Here is an 11,638-nt window from a genome sequence, read left to right as displayed (position 1 = left end):
ATAGTTATATAAGTTAAGTTTACATGGTTAATATTATTTTTTTACTAGTATATATGTATCGAAATTATTTTTGTACATGAATGTACGTGAATACGTAAACAATATCAAGAGTTTATATATAGTCTCAACTACTATTACTTGATTCTTGGAGTGGACACTGTGATACAGCTATAGAAGAAACGAAGCCGAAAAAGAAAATAATAAATATAAAAGAATACCGTCATGAACAGCAGAAAAAATACAACCACTTGATGTATATTTGACGTGCGCCGAATAAAGGGGGCTTACTCTAAAAAAATCTAAATCAAGGATATCATTGGAAAATTGCTTTGTGACATCGGACACTTGCTGCAGTTTCTGGGCTGAACTAGCGTACAGCTTCAGCTCATCCATGCATGACTTAGAAAGTCAATAATGCGTGGGCAGATTTGTAAAGTTTTAAGACTTCAAGCAAATAGTCATACGGCACAGAAGGAAACGCTTGCTTGTAATCACTGTACCCTATGTGTACGTTCCTTTGATGCTTACGAGCTTGAGTCATGACAACAGCGTCTATAGTGACTAGATCTTTGCAACCTCGTGAGTTTTTACAAAATCCTTTTTGTTTTTCTGTAAGGATGTCATTCTTATCGCAATGAGAATATACCTTATCTGCAATGATAGCTGTAAGTCATTTATAAATTGTTGGAAGACAGGCTATCGTTCGTAATTGAGACGGATTTTTAGCATCTGGTTTTTTAGGTAACATATATGTAGTACCCTGGATCATACATCCGGGCATCAGATCTGGGTTTTCAATTATATTCTGAAAACACCTTGCCAACGCAAGGTGCACACTCATCAAGTACTTGTACCAAAAGTTGTGCACCATGTCCGATCCTGGAGCTTTCCAGTTACTTGTCCTTTTCAAGACCGCGGAAACATCCAAAGCTGTGATGTTTGTCAGTTTCGTTTCAGGGCTATTGCTTGCCTTTGCTTTCTCCAGTGTGAACCACGCATTGTCCAAATTGTATCTGTTCATTTGTCCCCAAAGACCCGACCAGTAGTTAGTCATATCATCTTATTGAGGGACTCCGGTGCTTCGCTGGTTATTTTGCTTTACACTCAGTTCACGTTAGAACCTTCTTTCATCTAGCTGAAAGGTTCGATTTCGTTGCCTACGTGCACTACATTTCTTGTAGCGACGCAGTCTTGCAGTGGAAACATCAAGCCTCTGCCATTGGGAGTCCATAATCTCATCCACTATTGCTGGAGTTAATGTCTCGATGTACCGAGGATGGATGATTTTAGTAACACGGCTTTATCATCTTTCTGGTTCTATTTCCTTTTTTGTCTTAAGTTAATCGACCCAATTTGCACCTTACTTTGCTGACATCCATATCCAACCTGCTCTTCCATGGTGGATCTCGACCCCTTGCTCAGACAACAACTGCATTTGCAGGCCTAGTTTTGCGGCCCAGCATTCCAACGATTGCCACAGATGCACAGTATACAAGAGTTTGCACCTCTGATGCAGTTAGTGTTGCATTTAAATATGAAGGTAAAACTTTGCTGTCGAGTTGTTCTATTAATGCTCCCAGATCATTTGTGATGTTCATTTTGGGTCATCAGGGTTATTAATATCCGGATGTCGTTCTAGTGGATCCGGTACATGATGCTCTTTATCCCTAGCACCTATGCCTTCAGCTTCGATCAAATCTTCGTTGTCAACATCTTCGAAGGCGAGTTCATCAATAAATAGGAAGCTGCTGTTTCACTTCCATTTTGATAGCAGCTATTTCAACAGCCGAAAACAATCTGCTTAAAGATATTGAGCGTTTCTGATCTGCCACATTGTACTCATTTATTTTTGCGGCTAGCTCTGGGTTTTTAAGTAAGAAGAGTCTATGATTTTCTCTTCTCATACTTTGCCCACATTTCTCTGCCAATAAATAAAGACGCATTACATCTCTGTTCATATAGTATGTCCATTTTCGTCGCCTTTTTGGCTGCTGAACTTCTGCTTCTGCCTCAGGTTGCATAAGGCCATCCACTTCTGGAAGCGTGGTGGAGCTGAATCGCCAATAGGTTGAAGAAGAACATCAATTGCTCCTGTTTGACCTATAACGCGGCTTCCTCTAACTGATGTTCATTAACGTCATTTTTCCACGCAACATCAACCTGTAGTTTAATCTCCATTGCTCGGTCTTCTGTCACGTATAGATTAGTCTTAACATCCTTCACCTTAGAGATAAATTCTCTTATTGAGAGTTTCATTTCTTACCGTTTGCGGCAGATGTTCTTGCTAGCAAGCTGTTTGATTAGTGAGATCTGCTTGACCATCTCACAGCTCACCATCGCTACTGTTCCGCATGCTGTGACCCCCAGTTGTGGCTCCAGGGGCGCCCCATCGATCCTCTGAAAGTGACAAGCGTTTCAATATATTTAATATACTCTCCATTATTTTTTGGGTTTTGTTGTTCTTCTCAGTCCCTCTCCTCTTCGTTATCAGCTTCTTTGGCATGGGAAACCCTGTCAGTAGCAACGCTACCGCCAACATAGTCGTCAAAGTCATGAGAGGAAAGCTCAAGCACTACCACGACACCAACGCGAGAACACCTTCAGTATTATTATTTATTATTATTTCGATATTTTAAATTATTATTTTGTATTTCAAACGTTTACTCGGGTGATGTAGGTATACAATTACAAGCGTCCGCAAGCGTTGTATCAATTCGCCGCATTCATGTGGAAATGAAACTCACCCAAGACTAAGTATTGTTTTTTAATTGTAATCGACGGCATACAAATATGAAATAATGTGTGCACGATGAATTTCAATTGATCTGCAATTGAACATTAACCTAAGTTGAACAATTAATTTTTGTAACCGTAAATTTCAACGATACTTTTACTTAGCCACACCGACTATATAAAAATTCCCAATGCTCGATAAAACATTTCTTTAATTTTTTGTTGGACGCCAGGTGCCCAAATTATTATTATTTATAAATATATTCTCTTATAATGATTGTAGTATGTTGCAGCTTTTTATAAATTTTTTTAGTTTTGGTTCACTTTTAAATTATAGTAGATTAATGATTAATTAAAGTTAACAAACTTCAGTGTTTTAAATAGTTATTATTTTGTAGCAATCGTTGATGTACATTGTCTTATAGGTACTCAGTTTTACAAACAAACAAAAATTTTCTCTCAGCGAAATACAATATTGATGAAAAAAATAATATAAATGTAGTAGTAAAATTGTTAACACAACATTAAAAAATTGTCATAAAACATTGCAGTCCCTTGAAAATTGCACAGTAGTAAAAATATCAAATTATAACAAACTTATAGTTGAATAAGTATTTAAGTCTTAAAAAAAAGTTCTTTTCCTTAACGGCGAAAAGTTTATTTTGAAAGGTTAAAAAATGTTGATACTTTACAGAAATAATTCTTATAATAACAGAAAATTTATCACATACTTCCACGAATTCTTTAGCTACAGTGATTAAATTTAAAAGCAGAATTATATAATCATTTCACTACATTTCTTTTTAAATTTATTTTTTACTTCAGTGTGATTTTGGAAATGTTTTACTTTCACAGAAATAATTTTTAGCGGTAGCAGAAAACTCCGTATATTTCAGTTTCAAAAATTAAAATTATAAAAATTTTGAAGAGTTTAAATTAAATAATTTGTATAAACATAAAACTTTTCAAAAGGAAAATTTATATATAAGAAATCGAGGCGAAAATTGTTTAAATGCAATGTTCCTTAACAATATGTAATCATAGTACGCTCTTAGAAATATGTTGAAAATTGAACCAATTTTGTGGTTGAAATCTCGTTTATTCACAGAATTGAAATAAAATTAAATCAAATGTAATTGAAAATTAATAATGATCTTTGCGCATACACCCATGCGTCAGCATACTCACCGCGAAGCCAGACCCCAACGTAACGACCCGATAAGAAGCCTTGCATCAAAAGGTATTAAAATTTTTGAATCCCTAAGAATACCGTTTCTGTTCTTCATTTTTTTTAACCCTGATGAGGTGGTGAAAATAATAACATTCCAGTCTCCTCACAGCAATAGGATATACCGGGATATCTCATTTCATCCAATTTATCAACCAGGTTGTCCCAAGGATATCCCAGGGATAACCCCAGAATATCCAGGATAACCCTGGGACGTTTACAAGATATTCAAATGCCTCATGTAGGATACAGAGAATTAATTTATATCCTACTTAGGACATTTAAATATCCCGTAAACGTCCCAGGGTTATCCTGGATATCCTGGGGTAATCCCCGGAATATCCAAATTTCCGCATCGCAGGATATCCGACGGCTTATCCCTGGGATATCCTTGCGACAGACTGGGAGATAACTGGGATCAAATGGGATCTCCCGGTATATCCTAATGTTGTGAGGGTCTCTTTTAAAGCCCAACGGAGCTGCCAGATGTAACCTCCAATAAATTACAAACACAATTTTCATTTAAAGCATTAGAACGAAATCCAAGAGCATACAGTTTGTAACATCTAGTAGGATTGTATACAAGAATATATGTCTTTATCTTAAAATATTCGCTTTCTTCAAATATTATCAATTACAAAAATATGAAATAATGATACAAAATTTTAAAAATTATTTTTCACCAGAACCTTCTGGGTGGAAATTAATCATGACATCGTAAAATGACCCATGCTATGTTTTAAATAGCTTTTTACCTCATTATTATTTCAAAACCAGTAAACAGAAGTAGCTAAATTTACTCAATTAAAAAGGTTTAAAATTTGTCTATTTCTTTGATGCTTTGTGGTATTTAGAAAAATATTGTCATCGCTACATACAGAAAGGGATAAAATTTAAAAGATAACTTCCACTGATATGGAGATTCAAAACGGGAGGACAAAAACGGGATCCAGAAGTATTCAATATTTCTCACGTTACCACCGGCTCAATGTAATTTTTCAATACTTTTTAATGCAAGCCTTCTTACTGGAAAAGGTTCGTGACTCTTTGCTTGTGTCGTTAGATACAAGAAATTAACAAAAGCCAAATATATAAAATTAAGGAAAAAAAGCAGCTTTAAAAAAGAAAAACAAAAGGTACGTTCGAACAATATTATCACCCTTCTGATTACCAAATTAGGCACAAAATTGATTTGGGGAGAGGGGGCTAACTTCACTTCTCCCCTTGAAATTCAAATGTTACCAATTTTCTTTTTGTATACGTTTGTACGTCATTTGTACTGTTTGTACATTCAATATTTCCGTTTATACCCTCTTGATTGCCCAGGTAGGAGAAAATCGAAATTTCGTGTCATCCCCCTAAAAATAGAAATTTTCATTTTTTTCCATTGGCATACGTTTGTACGTCGTTTTTACTGTTCGTACATCCAATATTTTCGTTTGCAACCTCTTGGTTTGCCCAGCTAGGGGCAAATCAAAATTTGGTAAAAACTTTCTGAATATTATTCTAGGGTTGGCAATATAATTTGGAGCTTTCGAAGTGTCATTTTTGTGACTATCATCGATTTGAAAATGTATTTTCTGTTTATCATGACTATTTTCTATGTTTCCTTGCAAGTTTACAAGAACTATTAATTATTTTAACAGTTTTAAATAAATAAATATGTGTGACATTTTTTCAAAGAGACAATATGTTTAAGGAGTCAAGTAAGAATGTCTATCGGACGATTCTTCTTTATGTTTTTATGTTTTATGTCGTTAGATAAATGGAAAGATAGACTAAGAAGGTTACAAATCATAAAGAAAGAAGTCCAAAAAAATTTGGACGTAACAAATAAAAAACAAGCGAATAGTTATAATTTAAGAAGAAGAAGGGTAGAATTTAGAATAGGCGACAAGGTCTTAAAAAAAGTAACCAAATTATAAAATAAAGCAGGTAAGCTTTATGATAAGTACAAAGGTCCGTTTATAATAAAAAAGAAAATTTCCCCAACGATTTATGAATTAAAAAATACTAAAGGTCAAAGCATAGGAAAATGGAACACGAACGATTTCAAATTAGAAACCATTAGATAGATGAGAATAGATAGGCATTAGAAATACAAAGAAACTTAGATATTAATATGGTATTACTCAAAATGACAAATGGCAAGGGATCAATAGCATTAAGAATACAAACTGACTTATAACTCCAAACTCAAAATTTACTCTAGCGAGCCCAAAAAACCCTACTCACTAGATCTTAAGAAATAAAAGACAGTAGACATTTTTTATCTACAGTAAAGTGGAAACCCCCAAATGTTACATGTGTAGAAACCAAATCTACGAAGCAAACATGGCGAAACACTGCACAACGATAAAGTGGCTGCAATTGAGAAGGTCGGGCATAAAAGAATCCGATATAAAATATCACCCGCACCGTCACGTTAGACAGATTATCAAACAGGAACAGAGCTACCAAACGCCACAGGACACACAAACCATTGAAGGGGAGAAAGAAGAAGGAGCTCTGGGTGGTGATTTAAACAGAACACCAGAACTAAACCAAAAGACAAAGCACTACCAAACATGGAAAGACTACGAAGGGGGCTACGGGGAGCTACCTAGCCCTTAACCGAAAAAAAACCCGAAGGCGATTCAGACCTGCAGAGAAAATTATTTCTACTAAGCCTCGAATTCATAGAAAAGGCTAATCGAGCTCAACGACAATTGCAAGAAGACTTCAACCGCCGAGCCAAAGAAGTGAAGGACGAAAAAATTGAAAAACAAGAAGAACGGAATCGAAGAATCCAATTTCAAAGAGACTTGCCTCGGAAAAACATTATCGCCATATGAGGAAAGACAGAGAAAGAAAGAAGGGAGGAATTGTTGCAACAGGATGCCAAAAAACGAAAGGAGAATCAAAATATTGCAAAGAAATGGAGACAATTTAAAGATAGAAGAGACGAAGAATACAAAAGATTCATCCTCGAAACCAAAAGAAAACAAAGAGAAAAAAAACAACTAACACTTCAATAAACTATAAAACAAAACCTACAAAGTACATATAAAAGAAGTTCGATAGAGCCATATTAAAATGATTTCATTCCTTTTTATTATAATCATTACACAATTAGGTTCTTATTAAGACACTATTCGCTTATGTTTTTACCTTAATCAACTTATTATATAAAATCAACAAATTGTACGAAAAACGTTTAAATAAAAGAACAAAAAATCAAAAACAACGAAAACACTACTCAATACGACTCCAACAGAAAATTTTTCTTTTTTTTGTAATTTGTTACAGGAACCCAAAAACCATAGAGGACAACTGGCAATAGAAAATCAGCGAGGGAACAGCTTTTCTTTCTAAAGATTTGTCTAGAAATAAAATAGAGAACTTTGAATACCAATTCTGTGGCAACCTTATGCCAAACCCAATTTACTTAATACACGACTCTTTTAGCAATAACAGACCGTTGATGACAGAAATACATACATACAAGGGGGATGGGAGTACATTAACAGGAAAATTCAAAACATCCTAAACATTAAGAAAACAAAAATCAACCATTAAAGGAAAAATACCATTGACGCTTGGGGACTGGAAATACACATAGACTCCCAAACCATACAAGAACTCGCAAGAGAACTGGAAAACCCCTCAGGTATACATCCAACCCCCCCTTCCCGGGGAGGAGGGGTGTAACAGAATTGGCACCATAAATATGGAGTTGGGGCGGGGCTGCATGAAAGGGTTGCCGGCCCGCAACCGAATCAAGGCGAAACACCCCGATGGGCCAAGAAGCGTGGGACAGCGCGCGTACAGCGTCGACTTTCAAAGTCGATTAATCGATGGAAAAAGTCGACTTTTTAGACTTTGTTCGACTTGTTTGCTAAAATTGAATTTAATTCACATAAAACTACTTACTTTAAACACAATTCGCTTAAAATTGCTTTAACCCACTCTGAATGATAAAAGGAAATAAATAGAGACATTTATAAAATATTTGTAAATAAACATATTATTGAAATAAATGTTTTGATACATTTCATCAATTTAAATAGTCATTTGAATTATTTTTCAAGCAAATATTTTTCATGTAAGCCACTCAAGGAGATAAGTTGGCTGAGGTGCTTTCCGGAAATGCGTATACACAGTTGATTAGCTATCAGTTCTGCATGGGAGAATAGCCTTTCAGAAGGAACCGATGTAGCAAGTATTGGCAAAAATCTCATTGCCACCTTATAGAAATGTGGGTACCCCCCCTTCATAAAGTTCCACACGGCCAACAGATTTGGACTATCTTTCCGACTGACCATTGGCCTATTTAAATACTGCCGTAATTCTACTGGCAGTCCATCAGCAAAATCTTGCCCGGCACTTATGGATCTTTCTCTCAGAGACTGATCAAAATCTGACAAGAGATCGTCGTCGGGATCCACATCCTCCTCAGGTTGCTGCAGGTTTCATATCATTGCTCTGGTATCAGCAGTAACTTGACTTTCAACCAATTTAGCTGTAAGAAATAGCGCGTATTAATATGGCTAATACATCCAGAAAAAAGTTCTTGTTAAATTAAAGAAAACATTTTTTTCATTAGGATTTTTTGATTCAACATAAAAAAAATATTTTTATGTCGAAAGAAAATTTACTTAATTTTAATAAATGACGTCACGCAGTTTCTTTCATTTAAAGAAATTATTTGTTCAAATGCTTTGTTTGATTTAAAACAAAATTCTTTTGATTCAAAAAAGTTGCTAGGAACAATGAAAGAAATAATTTCTTTAGAGTCATTAATTTGAATTATGCAAATTATTTCTTTAAATTAAAGATATATTTTTTTAATCCACACTACTAATGCGCCACGCGATTGCGCAAATCATCGGTTTGAAGCAACCAAATATTTCTTTGATTGAAAGAAATTTTTCATCTGAAGCAATCAAATATTTGTTTAATTTTAAGAAATCTTTGGTATAAAGCAACGAAATATTTCTTCAATTTAAAGATTGAAGATTTTTCCGGGGGGGGGGGGGTTGCTTGTTTTAGAATAATAGATGAAGAAAGTTGGTACCTTATCTACGTAATTTACTGCATTTTCTTGTGGAATCAAACCGGGAAAAGCTTCCCGCTTAAACCTCGGATCAAGGAGCGTCGCTACCGCATATGGTCTCAGCATCTCAATCCCGGAAAACTTATTTTCAATCAAAGTTGACAGCTTACTCTTGAGATTGAAAGGAATCGGAGACATTGGGGCAAATCCATCAACTTTCTGGAAAAAATAAATATTGATTTTTATCCGAAAGCTTAAGCGTGATGAACAGTGTATCACAGGGTGTCTAAAAAGTCCCGGGACGGTTGGTTATTTCCTCAGGTAAAATATTTTTCAAAAAAGTGAATGTCATTTCTCAAGTGAATTTCAGCGAGAAATTCACTGGTGAGCTCTGTATTGATCTTGATTACAGCGTTTTGAATATTGTAAAATCATAAGGAAAATTTTCATTAAAAGTTCCAAGTGTTCTGGTGAGAGTTCTGTTCCTCCCCGAAGAGTTATACAGTCCTATACCGTTCTTCAATACCTAAGTCAATACCTATGGCGATACCATAAGATCTATACGGTTTTTTCATACGAATATTACGAATCGAAACGAAATTTACGTATTGCGAGAACATACTTACTATCTTTCGCTAAAAGATTATTATGGCGCAAGCTAAACTTTCGGAACGAGAGAGGGTATCTGTATTATTGATGCGTGGTTGGGGAGATCGAGTTTGATCTTATGATCAAGTCCGTTTGCTTTTTAATCGCACTTTTCGTAATGGAGAAGCGTTAAATCCGGTTTCAAAATCAACAATTGAAAGAACTGTAAGGCGCTTTATGAATCATGGATCTATCAAGGACCTTCAGAGAACTGGTCGGCCAAAATCTGTAGGATCTGAGGAGATGCAGATGGACATAGCCCAAAAATTTGTTGAAAACCCACACCTTAATTTACGTCGAGCTAGTGATGAGCGTGACGCTACTCCTGAGACAGTGCGAAAGATCCTCTTTTCTTGTACAATACAATATTTTCAGATGAATCTACTTTCACTTTAAAAGGTGAAGTTAACAGGAAAAATTGCAGATATTGGTCCGACACAAATCCTGATTGGATGTTGGAGAGTCACACACAATATCCACAAAAGAATAATGTTTGGGCCGGTATCTTGAATGATACATTGACAGGCCCTTTCTTCATCGATGGTAATCTCAATGCCCGTGCATATGAAGAGCTTCTCAGAAACCAAATTGTACCAAGAAAAAGGAAGATTACAGGCGATAATTTTCAAAATATTTGGTTCCAGCAGGACGGAGCAGCGGCTCATTACGGTAGGGAGGTTCGAGCATATTTGGATACTCAGTTCCCTCAAAGGTGGATTGGAAGAAAGGGTGAAATCGAGTGGCCTGCTAGATCTCCTGATCTGACGCCTCTCGACTATTTTCTTTGGGGTTATTTAAAGAAAAAAGTATACGCAACGCGACCGCAAAGCTTAGACAAATTGCAGAATCGGATTCTGCAACAGGATACTTTGATTGATAGGAAGATGATTCGTAATGCTGTAACTCATTTTTACAATCACATAGCTTTTCATCAAGAAGCTCAAGGTTTTCAGTTCGAACATCTTCACTGAAGCGTGAGAGGCAAGGGGACACGCGCTAATGAAGCACCTCAAAGGGAACAAAATTTACTACGTCCGCGTCGTTATTCCTGGGTAATGCTAAACGTAAACGTAAACTGCTTGGAAAAAACCTTGAAAAAACCTTGAATATCATCACCAAGATAAATACAGAGCTCACCAATGAATTTCTCGTTGTAATTTACTTCAGGAATTGCACTGACCTCTTGGAAAACTTTGTTAATTTCAAATAACCTGCAACTGACCTTGAACCTTACAATTGACCTATGACTTGGGTGCATACCTGAACGTAGAATTTTACGCTCCATCGATTGCAGATATAAATAAGGGGGTTTTCATTTTAAAAAACAAGGTTGACCTTCAAAAAGCCATGAAGGTCAACTTTAAGGTCAAAATGAAGATCACCATTGAATTCCTCGTTAAAATTTACTTCAGGAATTACACTGACCTCTTGGAAAACTTTTTTAATTTCAAATTACCTCTGACTGACCTTAAACGTTACAATTGACTTGGGTACATACCTGAACGTAGAATTTTCCGCCGTATCTATTGCAGATGTAAAAAGGGGGTTTCTATTTTAAAAATAAGATTGACCTTCAAAAAGCCATGAAGGTCAACTTCAAGGTCAAAATGAAGGTCAACATTGAATTCCTCGTTGAAATTAACTTGAGGAATGACCTTGACTGTTTTCAAAAACATTTTACCTGAGGAAATATTTAACCGTCCCAGGACTTTTTAGACACCCTGTATACTTACAGCTTTCATGGCAGCAACCAATAGGATGCATTTGCTAAAAGTTACTATTTTCTCTGATGAGACTGCCATCGTGATTTGCCATAACGGCTTTAGAAGATCTCTCACTTCTGTATCATCTCGTAACATGAATTCCATCTTGTGCGAACTTCTTGAATTAATTAAAGGCACTCATGGGCAAGCTTTCCTGCTTCTTTATCAAAATTTCCCAACTCTGAAGTAGCAACTTCACTTTTTCGAAAAAACCGGAGCTTGTAAAGCCCC

This window comes from Belonocnema kinseyi, chromosome 10 (assembly GCF_010883055.1).
Source record: "Belonocnema kinseyi isolate 2016_QV_RU_SX_M_011 chromosome 10, B_treatae_v1, whole genome shotgun sequence".
Taxonomy (NCBI): domain Eukaryota; kingdom Metazoa; phylum Arthropoda; class Insecta; order Hymenoptera; family Cynipidae; genus Belonocnema; species Belonocnema kinseyi.
The sequence above is the reverse complement of the archived record's forward strand: the minus strand, read 5'-3'. Positions refer to the sequence as shown.